We start from the raw sequence: 19006 nt of genomic DNA on the forward strand, positions 1-19006 counted from the left end.
TGGCGAATCCAGAAATTTGTATTTACGCTCATTTCTGGACATCGCTAGTTTATCAGACTTACGGCACTTTATGAACTGCCGGCGGGGTTTATGTAATACCATGATGTGCGAGGTGAAATTACGGACGGCGCAGGTTCCCACGCTTGCCCTGAAACCTGCGCCGTATATTTGATTGCGCCCCCACATGGATGCATTTCAGTTTTGAAAAGAAATATTTTTGTAAAATACATATATTAGCAAAAATGCTTCTAATAAAAGCTGTAGCTGTTTAAAAAGTGTATTTAAGTATGCACCAAATATTAACACTAAACCAGTGATAACTTTTACTAGAAGAATTTTTGCCAAACACATGTATATTGCAAATATGTAATTCATATATGTGCATTTAAATTTTGATCGGAATGTCCCTTCAAATAATAAACAGGAATTATATACAAAATTATCATTATTTTGTTGTAATTCTGGTATCTTTAACATATATATTAATTTCCCTTTTTGAAAATAATATATTAAATTAGAAAATGTAAGTAATACTAGAAGCGCAGCAATAAATTAACAATTTTACTTTTTTTAAATGTTTAATATTAAAATAAAAAATAATTATATATATATATATATATATATATATATATATATATTCATGTTTCATATCAGAATTGATTATATTTATGATTTTATGGATTATGTGTGATGTCATTAGCAATATCATAATTGTCAAAACAATCTCTCAGGGGTAATTTAAGTGAAAATCAGGTGATTTAGGAATAAGTTTTGCATGATATAGTGCCAAGCTTATTATTTACACTTAGGCCTAGATTGATGGTAGTTGTTATTTGAATTGATGTGCACTATTATCTGTTTGCACAATTATTATCCAATTGTTTGCTATTGCTATTTATATGTACTGTATAGATAAATGTGTAAGGCTTTGTCCTGTTATATAGTCCTTAGCTCTTTTGACTTTTTTTTTTTTAAATTTTTTTTTTTCTATGTTTTTAATAAATTGTGATATATTTGTTATTTTAAGAGCAGACTAGATATTTTTTCCCTAACCTTATAGCTGGTTAATTAACATTGCATATAGATATTTAAGATATTTTATGTTAGAATGAAGTCCAAGCATGCCAAGGAGGAAAACACTTTGCATTGGTGGAGCTAACAAAGATAAATATCCCACCTTGGCAAAACCCTACTTATGCTTTTTGGGCAGAGCCTGCAGGTATCCATGATGGCTGCGAGTTACTGAAGTTCCGTAAACAGAGTCAGGGCTGATCCAAATAATTCAGGTCATATACACACACAAGTCTTCTCGTGGGGTGTGAGTGAACATCTACAGACCTAGGAGCTGATCAATACCTTCATAACCGGTAAACCTGATCGCAAAGCGTCAGAGTACAGAGCACAAATTCCAAGGCTTACACAGGAGCGTTTAGCTGAAGCGGAGACCCGTGGCACCTCAGCACAGCCGCTCAAGTATACATACCCTGGATGGCATCAAAGTCCCGGCTCCAGGTATCAGATACAAGGCAAAAAAATAGTTGTATCACAAGGATGGTAATATTACACAGTCCGAACCACTCACCGTGCATATAATTACACAAGGTGCAATGCTGGAATTATAAGCTGTGCAACTGACATAACGTTTGCAGTAGAACTAACATTAGGGTTGCACCGATACCGATACCAAGTATTTGCATGAGTACTTGTACTCGTGCAAATGCACCGATACTTAAACCGATAAATCCACTTCCTACCCATATGCTATCTTGTGGCGTTTTTTTTCAAACTGCATGTTCCCATTTCATTTTAAACTGGAGTGGAGTCTAAACTAAAAAAAAAATTGTTTACTACTGTTCTGCCAATACAAATTGCTGTTATTTGTATTATTGTAGGAGAGATCACTGTACCTCGTTCAGACAAACCCCTGAAGTACTGGGCAGTTAATAAACAGATTTCCAGCTCTGGCTAAAATGGCCCAAAAATATCTTTCTGCCCCATGCAGTAGTGTGGAAACTGAAAGACTGTTTAACTTAGAGTCGAACCTCCATACAAATGTCAGATTGAAGTTATATAACAGCCCTACAACCCAATTGCATCACCCCTTTAAATTTAATATTTTATTGTAATATTTTTTATTTATAAACATGTTCAGTGAACTTTGTGACAAATAAAACTGTTTTATTATTTCATAATGTCTTTTGAATTACAGTCATTTATAATTATAAAGAAGGAATCTTAAATAATTAGTCTGTATTGTGCGTGGTAAATTGTCACATGACATTAAAAAAAAAAGTATCGGTAATTGGTATCGGTAATTGGTATCGGTGAGTATTTGAAAACAAGTATCGGTGCTTGTACTCGGTCATAAAAAAATGGTATTGGTGCAACCCTAACTAACATACATATAAGGCAATCTACCCCAAAAATGAATTGCTTAAAATAAGGCTTATTAGAGAAAGCAGGTTGTATGACCACACAAGGACAATAAATGTGTCAAGCTTATGGATTACACATCCGAAGTTGAGTGATAAATTGAAATCATTATGGACACTGCAAGTAGGTCTCTGATACACATTGCAGTATCAATATATTAAGGTCAACATTTGCCAAATATTTCTATTAAACTGTCTCCTGCATTTTCACCAGAGATAATTCTGTATAATGCATCGTGAGTTGTATGTTGACTGTCAGTTGAATAAATGTTTTAAAAGTTCTTGACCCTATGTGTTAGGATATGTTAGCCTTACCGACGCCATCTTGTTTGAGTTGCCATTTTGTTTTAGGCATCCATCTTGTCTAAGAAAGGTTTATTCTAACAGCTTATTAGGTATCAAGAAATATGTAGAGGTTATGAATATTTGTATAGCTAGAATGGCCTTGTGGATGCACCTGGCGATGCATCTGGAAGCCAGTTGTCTCTATAAGATGCCCACACGGCCTGTCAGGGTTGAGCACTGTTTCTTTAAGAGACTCTGAAGTTTCTCCTAATTGATTGCTCCTCCTATAAAACAACACAGCACATTGCAATCAGTGCTTGGTATTGTGTTCCAGTATCCACTGAGTACTCCTTGTATTATGCTCTGGATTACAAGTTGTCTAAGCCTCTCTGCCTTATTTTCTAACAGGTTGAAATATCTGCTGGATTTCCTAAATACCGGATCCTACTCTCACTTACTTCCTCATTTGATGCCTCTGCAAGATTCCTCAGTGGGGTAAAGGAAGATTTATTACCTTCTCTCAGTGTCTCTCTGCTTCAGCAGCAGCCGCTGCTACATTCCAGGCTGTCAGCTCTGCCAGTGACTTCACAGGCTCACTTCCTCCTCATTTAGCATTCACACGCTGCCTGCCTGCTCCACATCAGACTTCTCAGCTCCTGCAGCATTTCAGGTACACTCTCTGCAAATACTACTACTGACTGCTTAGCTTGCTACCACTTACAAATATTGCAGTATTTGATTATACATATTTAGGTAGTATTACGCTCTCCATCCTGAAATTATTCTTTGAGTGTGAATCCAGGATCTGTGTACTTTTCTGCACGCTGAGCCAGAGTGTGTTCTGAATAACTTTACCTTACTTCTACCATAGCCCAGTCTTGCTTGCTTCATTTAACAACCTGTGAATCAGAGTTGTTATTAACAACCTGTTTTTACCATAAGGTGGTCTTATATTTCCCTGTCCAATACTTTAATTATTCTGTCAAAAGGTATACAGTGTGTGTTTATAAGATAAAGATATAGACTGTGTATATTTTGAAATAATAAAACACTTTATTTTTCAGAATCTGCTTGTCAGTAGTTGATTCAATAAATAAAGTGTAACAACCAAATTTTTACTACTGTTGTGTTCCATATAACAAACATTAATTGAGAGTAACATTATATAATACCAAGCCCAAAAAAAAAAAAAAAAAAAAAATATGGAACCAGTAGATCTTCCACAGGTTGTTTTTAATCTCACTCAAAGGGTTGATCAGTTAGCCCAGGGCTTACACGACTTACAAGTTGAAAATGTTGCACTAAGAAATATTATAAAAGAATCCATTGCACTGAAATCTAGTCAATTTGAGACTATGCTTGAACCACAGGTTTCCTTACCAGAGCATTTCTCAGGCAATAGAAAAATGTACAGGCAGTTTAAAAATGCCTGCCACTTACTCTTTTCCATGAAACCCAGGACTTACCCCACTGAGAGAGTGAAGGTTCTGACCACCATATCATTCCTCAGAGGGGAACCAAGAAACTGGGCTGACAAATTCTTTGAGACAGAGGATCCAATTTTAGGATCACTAGAAGCTTTCTTTGCATCCATGGATGCATTATTTCAAGATACAGATATCCAGCTCACAGCTGAATCCTCCATGAGAAGCCTCAAACAAGGCAAAAGACCCGTGGAGGAGTATATCACAGACTTTAAACAGTTTTCTGCTGATTCTCTTTGGAATCCCATAGCCTTGCGGAACCAATTCCGTATTGGTCTCTCTGAGGATTTGAAAGACGAATTTGCTAGGATTGAACAACCAAAAACTCTAGACGCCTTTATGAGAATGGCTACTCAAATTGACCGCCGCCTCCGTGAGAGAAAAGCGGAAAAATCTGCAACAGATTTAAAACCTAAAATTTCATACTCTGCTACTACCAGTCCTTACTACGCCTCCGCTAAACCTCAGCCTGAGGCAATGGAGATAGGAATCCTCAGAGGACCACTCAGTCCTGAAGAGAAATTACGCCGTAGGATGAAGAATCTTTGTTTATACTGTGCCAGTCCTACTCACAATGTTCAAGACTGCACAGTCTTGTTAAAGTCTAAGAAATGTAAGTTTAAACTTATTAATTCATCTGTACATTCTCAGTTAAAGACATCTTATTGCACGCTGTCTCTTTCTCTACAGCTGGAACAAAGTCTACTGAAAATTGATGACGCTATCATTGATTCAGGGGCTACTGGTAACTACTTAGATCTTCACTATTGTCTTCAGAATCGTATCCCCTTGATCTGCAAGAAGACACCAGTCCCCATCAAAGTAATCGATGGATCACCCATGGTTTCTGGTCCCATAACCCATGAGACCATTCCTGTTTTTGTGAATATCTGTGGACATACAGAATTGATGTCCTTAGATGTCTTACCCTCTCCTCATTTCACTTTGGTTCTTGGGATGAAGTGGTTGCAACTTCATAACCCAACTATTGTTTGGTCCCCTTTTGAAATAAAGTTTAATTCAGATTATTGCAGAAATACTTGTCTCACTGGTCATTTATTAATGCAAACTCATACAACAATAGATAACCTACCCAATGAATATTCTGATTTTAAAGATGTGTTTAGTAAGACAGAGGCAGAGAACTTACCACCTCATAGGATATATGACTGTCCGATAGACCTTCAACCTGGTGCCAAGATCCCTTACGGTCATCTCTATCCTCTCAGCCCCCCTGAATTGGAGCATTTGAAAGAATATTTAGAGGAGAACTTAAGGAAAGGATTTATTAGAGCTTCCACTTCTCCAGCTGGAGCTGGGATATTCTTCGTGCGAAATAAAGATTCCAGTCTAAGACCCATTATTGATTACCGCGAACTCAATAAATGTACAATTAAGAATCGTTATCCATTACCCTTAATTCCAGAAATGATCGAAAGACTTTCTGATGCCACCATCTTCACCAAGTTGGATTTAAGAGGGGCATATAATTTAATAAGGATAAAGGAGGGCCATGAGTGGCTGACGGCATTCAGGACCAGGTATGGTCTTTTCGAATACCTGGTAATGCCTTTCGGCCTGTGTAATGCCCCCGCTACGTTCCAGCACTTTATCAACGATGTGTTCAGAGATCTGTTGGACGTATGTCTTGTAATATATTTGGATGACATTCTCATTTATTCTAGAACCAGAGAAGAACATGTAAAACATGTTCGTCAAGTTCTTTCCCGGCTTAGAGTGCATAGACTATATGCAAAGCCTGAAAAATGCATGTTCCACACAGATCAAGTATCCTTCTTGGGCTATAACATCTCCCCCTTAGGTATTCAAATGCAGACTGAAAAGGTAAACGCAGTTCTCGATTGGCCTCAACCTAAATCAAGGAAGGATGTACAGCGGTTTTTGGGTTTTTCAAACTACTATAGAAAATTCATCAAAAACTTCTCTTCTATAGTCAAGCCTTTAACACTTTTAACTGGCAGTACAACACCTTTCATCTGGAATGCTCAGGCAGAGAAAGCTTTCCAAATTTTAAAAAGAAAATTCACATCAGCTCCCATTTTGCATTTTCCCAAACCTCAGTACCAGTACACGTTAGAAGTCGATTCTTCGGATTATGCAATTGGAGCCGTTCTCTCTCAGCAAAGTTCTTTAAGTCAACCTCTACATCCCATCTCCTTTTACTCCAAATTAATGTCACCTGCTGAAAGAAACTACGCTATTGGAGACAAAGAACTCTTAGCAATCCGCCGATCCCTCGAACATTGGAGACATCTGCTCGAAGGAACTACCATACCTATTAACATCTTTACTGATCATAAAAATTTGCAGTATCTCCAAAGAAACAAAACTCTCTCAGCCCGACAGGTTCGTTGGAGCCTCTATTTTGATCGCTTTAACTTTTCCATCATTTACAGACCAGCAGATAAAAACGGAAAGGCTGATGCCTTATCCCGTTCACTCATAAAATCTGAAGAGCTCCCACTCAGATCCAGCATCATACCTCCTGATTGTTTTGTTGGACTGATAACTCCAATCATCTCTGAACTCAAAACTTACTGCAAAGATGTTCCAATACCTCCTAAACCAGAACTCCATAAGTCTGCCGGATTATATTACCACAGGAGTAAATTGTATCTTCCTCCTCATTTGCAGTTACAGATGATAAAAGCCTCTCATGATACCCCTCTTTCCGGACACCCTGGCATTCGTAGGACTATGGAACGCCTCTCACGAACCTTTTGGTGGCCAAAGATGAGGGAGACTATTCAAGAGTACATAAAGACCTGCAAGGTTTGTACCACCTCCAAACCAGATCGCAAAGCTCCTTATGGATTACTCATGCCTCTTCCTGTTCCCGAAAGACCCTGGTACCATGTCTCCATGGATTTCATTGTTGATTTGCCTCTTTCAAACAAACAAACTACAATATTTGTAGTCATTGACTTATTCACAAAGATGGCTCATTTCATCCCCTATCACAAACTCCCCACTTCCTCTGAAACAGCTCTTCTGTTTATTGATAATATAGTCAAGTTACATGGCATACCTCCTATATTAACTAGTGACAGAGGAACACAATTTACCTCAAAATTTTGGACCAAACTATGTGAAGTAACCCAGATCGATCACCGCTTTACTACAGCTTATCACCCCCAAACAAACGGGCAGGCAGAAAGACTGAATCAGTGGCTAGAACATTACTTAAGATGTTATTGTTCTTATCACCAATCAGATTGGATGAAATTCCTATCAATGGCTGAATATGCATACAATAATTCCTTGAACGCCTCCACAAAGATGACGCCCTTCTATGCGAATTATGCCTATCACCCTGACTTCACTTTTACTTCACACAACCCCTCTGATTCCCCATTGGTTGATGATATTGTCAATACAATACAAGAAAACTTTAAATTCATTCAAGACAATATTCTTTCAGCACAGAAGACACAGAAACACTACTACGACCTCAGAAGGAGACCATCTCCTGACTATGTTGTGGGTGATTTGGTCTGGTTATCCACAAAAAACTTAAAACTCCAAATACCCTCTAAAAAATTGGCAAGCTTGTTCATAGGTCCATTCCCAATAGAACGCATCATCAATAAGAATGCCATCCGATTACAACTTCCCAACAACATTAAGATTCATCCAACAGTTCACGTTTCCCTTCTAAAACCTTATGCCCGCACAAGGGATCAGCGAATTCTTCTACCACCTGTTGCTACCACCCTCGGTCAGGATGAATATGAAGTTGAATCCATTTTGGATTCCAGATTTTATAAGGGGGTCTTACAATATCTGGTTAGGTGGAAAAATTATTCACCTGACGAGGACACCTGGGAACCCATCACCAACTTGAATGCTCCTCGCCTTACGTCTCAATTTCATCGCAGGCATCCTGATCGACCCCGTCCTACCGCTGTGGAACAGCTTCCTTGAGCGGGGGGTCATGTCAGGGTTGAGCACTGTTTCTTTAAGAGACTCTGAAGTTTCTCCTAATTGATTGCTCCTCCTATAAAACAACACAGCACATTGCAATCAGTGCTTGGTATTGTGTTCCAGTATCCACTGAGTACTCCTTGTATTATGCTCTGGATTACAAGTTGTCTAAGCCTCTCTGCCTTATTTTCTAACAGGTTGAAATATCTGCTGGATTTCCTAAATACCGGATCCTACTCTCACTTACTTCCTCATTTGATGCCTCTGCAAGATTCCTCAGTGGGGTAAAGGAAGATTTATTACCTTCTCTCAGTGTCTCTCTGCTTCAGCAGCAGCCGCTGCTACATTCCAGGCTGTCAGCTCTGCCAGTGACTTCACAGGCTCACTTCCTCCTCATTTAGCATTCACACGCTGCCTGCCTGCTCCACATCAGACTTCTCAGCTCCTGCAGCATTTCAGGTACACTCTCTGCAAATACTACTACTGACTGCTTAGCTTGCTACCACTTACAAATATTGCAGTATTTGATTATACATATTTAGGTAGTATTACGCTCTCCATCCTGAAATTATTCTTTGAGTGTGAATCCAGGATCTGTGTACTTTTCTGCACGCTGAGCCAGAGTGTGTTCTGAATAACTTTACCTTACTTCTACCATAGCCCAGTCTTGCTTGCTTCATTTAACAACCTGTGAATCAGAGTTGTTATTAACAACCTGTTTTTACCATAAGGTGGTCTTATATTTCCCTGTCCAATACTTTAATTATTCTGTCAAAAGGTATACAGTGTGTGTTTATAAGATAAAGATATAGACTGTGTATATTTTGAAATAATAAAACACTTTATTTTTCAGAATCTGCTTGTCAGTAGTTGATTCAATAAATAAAGTGTAACAACCAAATTTTTACTACTGTTGTGTTCCATATAACAAACATTAATTGAGAGTAACATTATACGGCCTTGCTTTGGGATGCAATAGAAATACTCCTTTTCACCCAATTTATATTTTAATTAGTTACGTTTCTTCAATGTGAAATATGGTGTGAGATGATGTAGTTATGAACATGTCATTGTTTAACCCTGTATACTGTAACTATCGCCTATAAAAAGTGTTGTTCATCTTCTAATAAACAGAACAGATGTTAGACCGATTGCTGTGTGGTCTGATTCCTGTTCTCTGGGATATCCCATCAACAAGTAACCCATTTATTTCCAGGTGACCGTATAGGATCCAGGCCAAGTGGTGACTGACACACTCCCCCCCCTGAAAATAACACCTAACACTATGCATCTAAGTTAGAATAGATGACCTTCCGCATACGAGAGTAAATATAGAAAAAAGGGGGGATACTAATGGCACTGCTTAAATTTACAACTTAGGGTAGCCTAGTGATCTCTGGTTCTGGTAATATGGTTTAAGTATCCATCCAGATTTATTGTGTTACTAAAAAATGGCTGAGGTGCTGTGTACTTGTTTTGTCAGACGAAAATTATCAATCCTTGGATTGATGGAGTGTACACCTATATAGCACTCATTCCCTAATTGATAGTGACAAAAATTGGACAAGAGCTGTGTCTCCTTGGAGGAGAGTGTGCGTGGGGATAATTATTAAAATATAACCTTTATTGGTAATCCTTTAAAAATATAAGGCAACAAACACAATTGACATACAAACTTTATTAAAAACGCAGGTTTGGGTCTTAGTAAATTATTATCCGTTGTTCACGGAGTGCATTACGTGGTTGTGGTGTGTATTAAAAATTACTTGGGTTGGGAGTCGGGTTAATCCCAGTGATTATATAGTGATTTGTTATACTTTGAGCTTATATTTGAGAAGGCTATGGTATTGTGATATTTACTCTATTGTTATGTATGTGGTCTATGACTCACACTTCAAATCAAATTTTAATATTAGAGGTATTAGCGTAAATATCCCATATTATCACCAAAGTTTATTATTAATGCTTGTAAAATTGCATTTAATATATATCTTAGTGAGACACTACTTAATTTCCTAGTAGTTGTATTCTTATTTCAGTATGATATTGTAGGAAATATATGCATACTGCTGTTTTAAATTGCCTCCTAGCTATATAAAATACAAAAAGTACTTTCTGTGTGTAGTATAATAATACTGGTCAGTAAGTTAATGTATTAACCCCTGTGATGTCTTGGATCGTATATTTGTCAATACTTAAGTATGCACAAGCATAGAAATTGTATACGAAAAAATACAATTTATGTGTAATGATTCAAGCACAATGCTTGTGCATACTTAAGTATTGACAAATATACGATCCAAGACATCACAGGGGTTAATACATTAACTTACTGACCAGTATTATTATACTACACACAGAAAGTACTTTTTGTATTTATATAGCTAGGAGGCAATTTAAAACAGCAGTATGCATATATTTCCTACAATATCATACTGAAATAAGAATACAACTACTAGGAAATTAAGTAGTGTCTCACTAAGATATATATTAAATGCAATTTTACAAGCATTAATAATAAACTTTGGTGATAATATGGGATATTTACGCTAATACCTCTAATATTAAAATTTGATTTGAAGTGTGAGTCATAGACCACATACATAACAATAGAGTAAATATCACAATACCATAGCCTTCTCAAATATAAGCTCAAAGTATAACAAATCACTATATAATCACTGGGATTAACCCGACTCCCAACCCAAGTAATTTTTAATACACACCACAACCACGTAATGCACTCCGTGAACAACGGATAATAATTTACTAAGACCCAAACCTGCGTTTTTAATAAAGTTTGTATGTCAATTGTGTTTGTTGCCTTATATTTTTAAAGGATTACCAATAAAGGTTATATTTTAATAATTATCCCCACGCACACTCTCCTCCAAGGAGACACAGCTCTTGTCCAATTTTTGTCACTATCAATTAGGGAATGAGTGCTATATAGGTGTACACTCCATCAATCCAAGGATTGATAATTTTCGAGAGTAAATATAGGTATTCAGCCTAATTTCTGTGACTTGTCCCTCAACTACCCCTTTTTTTTTTCTTTACTTTTTACTAGTATTTTACATTGTTGACACACTAAGGTGTATAATTACACGTAAACATACAGTAAGCACACACATACACCAACACATACTTAAATGCACTTTATTTATTTTCCGTAGCATCTTATCTTTTCATTTTTGTTTTTAGTTACTTATTCATATCCTCTAAAAGGCAACACTGCAAGGTACTATATAACGTAAAATCCTCAGGCATATTTACATATAAGAAAATGTAATAGATCTTACAGCCTAAGAATGACACATTTAACACCCATTGGAGAGTTTAAAATTGCAACACAAAACGTTAAAGGCTTCCTATCTGCAGAGAAACGCTCCATTGCATTCCATGACTTCTTCAAGAAAAAGATAGACATAATATTAACTCAAGAGACCCATTTTAAAACAAACAAAGAACCATCTATCTCCAATAAATATTACGCTCAACATTTCTTTGGTTCAGGATCGGACCGGAAGAATGGCGTGTGCACCTCTATCAGACATGGCTTAGCCTTCAAATTACTTGATAGCTATCGTGACAAAGAGGGTAGGATCATTATATGTCAGACCCATTACTATAGCAAATGTATACGCACCCAACCGACCAACACCACCTTTCTTTAGATTAATCACTAGGAACTTATTAGATATAGCGAAAGGCCCAATTTTGCTTGGTGACCTGAACTTTCCAATATGTCCATCTCTGGATACTTCATCGGGGAAATCTTATATTCCCACTAGACATATCAAGTTCAATTATTCAACACTTCAAATTCCCACATTGTTCGATACCTGGAGATTGGTGCATCCTGTCACTAAAGACTTCACATTTTTCTCCAATCCCCAACGTAGATACTCTAGAATGGACTACATACTGTGTTCCCAAAATATGCTCACAAATCTCAAACAAACATTCGAAAATATCACACACCTCATGGTCTGATTATAGCATGGTCTCGAGTTCTTTCGCCTGGGCTTCAAAACCTAAGACGAGGAACAATTGGAGACTAAACGATAACATATTCACAGACCCCACAGTGGTAGAGACTATTGACAAATGCAGAGGAATTTTTCATACATGAGCCAAGGGCCACCTCGGCAGTAAACAACTGGGAGGCATATAAATGCAACATCAGGGGAGAGATAATTCAACCCACACACAGGCTTCATAAACAGAGATCAACGGTATATCACTCCATCATAAAAAAACTTACAGCAGGCGGAGCTAGATCACAAGTCAGACCCCAAAGCACCCCAAAAATTAATTGACTTGAACCTGGCCAGAGAAGCATTGAATGCACATCTAACACACAATGCACACCTTTGTGCACTGACCACTAAAGCTAAATTTTTAATTGAAAATAATAGGAGCAGGGAAGATGCTAGCTAGATCATTAAAAAAGAAAAAAAACTGAATTTATGTTTACCTGATAAATTACTTTCTCCAACGGTGTGTCCGGTCCACGGCGTCATCCTTACTTGTGGGATATTCTCTTCCCCAACAGGAAATGGCAAAGAGCCCAGCAAAGCTGGTCACATGATCCCTCCTAGGCTCCGCCTTCCCCAGTCATTCGACCGACGTAAAGGAGGAATATTTGCATAGGAGAAACCATATGATACCGTGGTGACTGTAGTTAAAGAAAATAAATTATCAGACCTGATTAAAAAACCAGGGCGGGCCGTGGACCGGACACACCGTTGGAGAAAGTAATTTATCAGGTAAACATAAATTCTGTTTTCTCCAACATAGGTGTGTCCGGTCCACGGCGTCATCCTTACTTGTGGGAACCAATACCAAAGCTTTAGGACACGGATGAAGGGAGGGAGCAAATCAGGTCACCTAGATGGAAGGCACCACGGCTTGCAAAACCTTTCTCCCAAAAATAGCCTCAGAAGAAGCAAAAGTATCAAACTTGTAAAATTTAGTAAAAGTGTGCAGTGAAGACCAAGTCGCTGCCTTACATATCTGATCAACAGAAGCCTCGTTCTTGAAGGCCCATGTGGAAGCCACAGCCCTAGTGGAATGAGCTGTGATTCTGTCAGGAGGCTGCCGTCCGGCAGTCTCGTAAGCCAATCTGATGATGCTTTTAATCCAAAAAGAGAGAGAGGTAGAAGTTGCTTTTTGACCTCTCCTTTTACCTGAATAAACAACAAACAAGGAAGATGTTTGTCTAAAATCCTTTGTAGCATCTAAATAGAATTTTAGAGCACGAACAACATCCAAATTGTGCAACAAACGTTCCTTCTTTGAAACTGGATTCGGACACAAAGAAGGCACGACTATCTCCTGGTTAATGTTTTTGTTAGAAACAACTTTCGGAAGAAAACCAGGTTTAGTACGTAAAACCACCTTATCTGCATGGAACACCAGATAAGGAGGAGAACACTGCAGAGCAGATAATTCTGAAACTCTTCTAGCAGAAGAAATTGCAACCAAAAACAAAACTTTCCAAGATAATAACTTAATATCAACGGAATGTAAGGGTTCAAACGGAACCCCCTGAAGAACTGAAAGAACTAAATTGAGACTCCAAGGAGGAGTCAAAGGTTTGTAAACAGGCTTGATTCTAACCAGAGCCTGAACAAAGGCTTGAACATCTGGCACAGCTGCCAGCTTTTTGTGAAGTAACACAGACAAGGAAGAAATCTGTCCCTTTAAGGAACTTGCAGATAATCTTTTCTCCAAACCTTCTTGAAGAAAGGATAGAATCTTAGGAATTTTTACCTTGTCCCAAGGGAATCCTTTAGATTCACACCAACAGATATATTTTTTCCATATTTTGTGGTAAATTTTTCTAGTTACAGGCTTTCTGAGTATCAATTACAGAATCTGAGAATCCTCGCTTTGATAAGATCAAGCGTTCAATCTCCAAGCAGTCAGTTGGAGTGAGACCAGATTCGGATGTTCGAACGGACCTTGAACAAGAAGGTCTCGTCTCAAAGGTAGCTTCCATGGTGGAGCCGATGACATATTCACCAGGTCTGCATACCAAGTCCTGCGTGGCCACGCAGGAGCTATCAAGATCACCGATGCCCTCTCCTGATTGATCCTGGCTACCAGCCTGGGGATGAGAGGAAACGGCGGGAATACATAAGCTAGTTTGAAGGTCCAAGGTGCTACTAGTGCATCTACTAGAGTCGCCTTGGGATCCCTGGATCTGGACCCGTAGCAAGGAACCTTGAAGTTCTGACGAGAGGCCATCAGATCCAAGTCTGGAATGCCCCACAGTTGAGTAATTTGGGCAAAGATTTCCGGATGGAGTTCCCACTCCCCCGGATGAAATGTCTGACGACTCAGAAAATCCGCTTCCCAATTTTCCACTCCTGGGATGTGGATTGCAGACAAGTGGCAGGAGTGAGTCTCCGCCCATTGAATGATTTTGGTCACTTCTTCCATCGCCAGGGAACTCCTTGTTCCCCCCTGATGGTTGATGTACGCAACAGTTGTCATGTTGTCTGATTGAAACCGTATGAACTTGGCCTTTGCTAGCTGAGGCCAAGCCTTGAGAGCATTGAATATCGCTCTCAGTTCCAGAATATTTATCGGTAGAAGAGATTCTTCCCGAGACCAAAGACCCTGAGCTTTCAGGGGTCCCCAGACCGCGCCCCAGCCCACCAGACTGGCGTTGGTCGTGACAATGACCCACTCTGGTCTGCGGAAGCTCATCCCCTGTGACAGGTTGTCCAGGGACAGCCACCAACGGAGTGAATCTCTGGTCCTCTGATTTACTTGTATCGTCGGAGACAAGTCTGTATAGTCCCCATTCCACTGACTGAGCATGCACAGTTGTAATGGTCTTAGATGAATGCGCGCAAAAGGAACTATGTCCATTGCCGCTACCATCAAACCTATTACTTCCATGCACTGCGCTATGGAAGGAAGAGGAACAGAATGAAGTATTTGACAAGAGTTTAGAAGTTTTGTTTTTCTGGCCTCTGTCAGAAAAATCCTCATTTCTAAGGAGTCTATTATTGTTCCCAAGAAGGGAACCCTTGTTGACGGAGATAGAGAACTCTTTTCTACGTTCACTTTCCATCCGTGAGATCTGAGAAAGGCCAGGACAATGTCCGTGTGAGCCTTTGCTTGAGGAAGGGACGACGCTTGAATCAGAATGTCGTCCAAGTAAGGTACTACTGCAATGCCCCTTGGTCTTAGCACAGCTAGAAGGGACCCTAGTACCTTTGTGAAAATCCTTGGAGCAGTGGCTAATCCGAACGGAAGTGCCACAAACTGGTAATGCTTGTCCAGGAATGCGAACCTTAGGAACCGATGATGTTCCTTGTGGATAGGAATATGTAGATACGCATCCTTTAAATCCACCGTGGTCATGAATTGACCTTCCTGGATGGAAGGAAGAATTGTTCGAATGGTTTCCATTTTGAACGATGGAACCTTGAGAAACTTGTTTAGGATCTTGAGATCTAAGATTGGTCTGAACGTTCCCTAATTTTTGGGAACTACGAACAGATTGGAGTAGAACCCCATCCCTTGTTCTCCTAATGGAACAGGATGAATCACTCCCATTTTTAACAGGTCTTCTACACAATGCAAGAATGCCTGTTTTTTTATGTGGTCTGAAGACAATTGAGACCTGTGGAACCTCCCCCTTGGGGGAAGCCCCTTGAATTCCAGAAGATAACCTTGGGAGACTATTTCTAGCGCCCAAGGATCCAGAACATCTCTTGCCCAAGCCTGAGCGAAGAGAGAGAGTCTGCCCCCCACCAGATCCGGTCCCGGATCGGGGGCCAACATCTCATGCTGTCTTGGTAGCAGTGGCAGGTTTCTTGGCCTGCTTTCCCTTGTTCCAGCCTTGCATTGGTCTCCAGGCTGGCTTGGCTTGAGAAGTATTACCCTCCTGCTTAGAGGACGTAGCACTTGGGGCTGGTCCGTTTCTGCGAAAGGGACGAAAATTAGGTTTATTTTTGGCCTTGAAAGACCTATCCTGAGGAAGGGCGTGGCCCTTGCCCCCAGTGATATCAGAGATAATCTCTTTCAAGTCAGGGCCAAACAGCGTTTTCCCCTTGAAAGGAATGTTAAGCAATTTGTTCTTGGAAGAGGCATCCGCTGACCAAGATTTTAACCAAAGCGCTCTGCGCGCCACAATAGCAAACCCAGAATTTTTCGCCGCTAACCTAGCCAATTGCAAAGTGGCGTCTAGGGTGAAAGAATTAGCCAATTTGAGAGCACGAATTCTGTCCATAATCTCCTCATAAGAAGAAGAATTATTATTGATCGCCTTTTCTAGCTCATCGAACCAGAAACACGCGGCTGTAGTGACAGGAACAATGCATGAAATTGGTTGTAGAAGGTAACCTTGCTGAACAAACATCTTTTTAAGCAAACCTTCTAATTTTTTATCCATAGGATCTTTGAAAGCACAACTATCTTCTATGGGTATAGTGGTGCATTTGTTTAGAGTAGAAACCGCCCCCTCGACCTTGGGGACTGTCTGCCATAAGTCCTTTCTGGGGTCGACCATAGGAAACAATTTTTTAAATATGGGGGGAGGGACGAAAGGTATACCGGGCCTTTCCCATTCTTTATTTACAATGTCCGCCACCCGCTTGGGTATAGGAAAAGCTTCGGGGGGCCCCGGGACCTCTAGGAACTTGTCCATTTTACATAGTTTCTCTGGAATGACCAAATTCTCACAATCATCCAGAGTGGATAACACCTCCTTAAGCAGAGCGCGGAGATGTTCCAACTTAAATTTAAATGTAATCACATCAGGTTCAGCTTGTTGAGAAATTTTCCCTGAATCTGAAATTTCTCCCTCAGACAAAACCTCCCTGGCCCCCTCAGACTGGTGTAGGGGCCCTTCAGAACCAATATCATCAGCGTCCTCATGCTCTTCAGTATTTTCTAAAACAGAGCAGTCGCGCTTTCGCTGATAAGTGGGCATTTTGGCTAAAATGTTTTTGATAGAATTATCCATTACAGCCGTTAATTGTTGCATAGTAAGGAGTATTGGCGCGCTAGATGTACTAGGGGCCTCCTGTGTGGGCAAGACTGGTGTAGACGAAGGAGGGGATGATGCAGTACCATGCTTACTCCCCTCACTTGAGGAATCATCTTGGGCATCATTTTCTCTAAATTTTGTGTCACATAAATCACATCTATTTAAATGAGAAGGAACCTTGGCTTCCCCACATTCAGAACACAGTCTATCTGGTAGTTCAGACATGTTAAACAGGCATAAACTTGATAACAAAGTACAAAAAACGTTTTAAAATAAAACCGTTACTGTCACTTTAAATTTTAAACTGAACACACTTTATTACTGCAATTGCGAAAAAGTATGAAGGAATTGTTCAAAATTCACCAAAATTTCACCACAGTGTCTTAAAGCCTTAAAAGTATTGCACACCAGCTTTAACCCTTAAAATAACGGAACCGGAGCCGTTTTTATATTTAACCCCTTTACAGTCCCTGGTATCTGCTTTGCTGAGACCCAACCAAGCCCAAAGGGGAATACGATACCAAATGACGCCTTCAGAAAGTCTTTTCTATGTATCAGAGCTCCTCACACATGCATCTGCATGTCATGCTTCTCAAAAACAAGTGCGCAATACAGGCGCGAAAATGAGACTCTGCCTATGATTAGGGAAAGCCCCTAGAGAATAAGGTGTCCAATACAGTGCCTGCCGGTTATTTTACAAAATTCCCAAGATTAAAATAATTCCTCAAGGCTATGGAATATAAAATATGTTTATATATAAATCGATTTAGCCCAGAAAATGTCTACAGTCTTAAAAAGCCCTTGTGAAGCCCTTTTTTTCTGTCTGTTATAAAAATGGCTTACCGGATCCCATAGGGAAAATGACAGCTTCCAGCATTACATCGTCTTGTTAGAATGTGTCATACCTCAAGCAGCAAAAGTCTGCTCACTGTTCCCCCAACTGAAGTTAATTCCTCTCAACAGTCCTGTGTGGAAACAGCCATCGATTTTAGTAACGGTTGCTAAAATCATTTTCCTCTTACAAACAGAAATCTTCTTCTCTTTTCTGTTTCAGAGTAAATAGTACATACCAGCACTATTCACTATTTTAAAATAACAAACTCTTGATTGAATAATAAAAACTACAGTTAAACACTAAAAAACTCTAAGCCATCTCCGTGGAGATGTTGCCTGTACAACGGCAAAGAGAATGACTGGGGAAGGCGGAGCCTAGGAGGGATCATGTGACCAGCTTTGCTGGGCTCTTTGCCATTTCCTGTTGGGGAAGAGAATATCCCACAAGTAAGGATGACGCCGTGGACCGGACACACCTATGTTGGAGAAAACTACACACATACATATGCACAATAAATGGGTCAGATGGTATAACTCACAATCAAAATGAAGACATTGTAGAAAGTTTTGCAGGCTATTATAAGTCTTTATAAAATCTAAACACCTCTGGCACTCCTAACAAACTAGAGGTAATACAACAATATCTTTGCAAAATAAGGCTTCCCGCAATGTCTGACGATGACAAAAAAAACATAGACGCGCCAATTACTTTGCAGGAAGTATTAAAATATTACCATCAGGCAAGGCTCCGGGTCCAGATGGGCTTACATCTAAATTTTATCAATTGTTCAGATCCCATCTAAGCAAACAACTTTTAACACTCTATCAAGCCATATATTCTGGCTCAAGGTTCTCTCAACCACTATTAGAAGCATCCATAACAGTCCTTCCAAAGCCAGGGAAATCAGTTGACAAAGTTCAAAATTATCGACCAATCTCCTTAATCAACTTAGACATGAAAATATATGCAAAGCTCTTGGCCGTAAAACTAAACAACATTCTCCCCCAATTAA

At 39.5% G+C, this 19006-nt stretch overlaps 1 protein-coding gene across 1 annotated transcript in view; it reads right to left on the reverse strand.

Annotated features, from left to right (window-relative positions):
• KCTD14 (potassium channel tetramerization domain containing 14) overlaps window positions 1-19006 on the reverse strand; it is a 47272-nt gene that overhangs the window by 18254 nt on the left and 10012 nt on the right. The window lies entirely within an intron of this gene.

Source organism: Bombina bombina, chromosome 3, assembly GCF_027579735.1.
Source record: "Bombina bombina isolate aBomBom1 chromosome 3, aBomBom1.pri, whole genome shotgun sequence".
In the NCBI taxonomy this organism is placed as follows: Eukaryota; Metazoa; Chordata; class Amphibia; order Anura; family Bombinatoridae; genus Bombina; species Bombina bombina.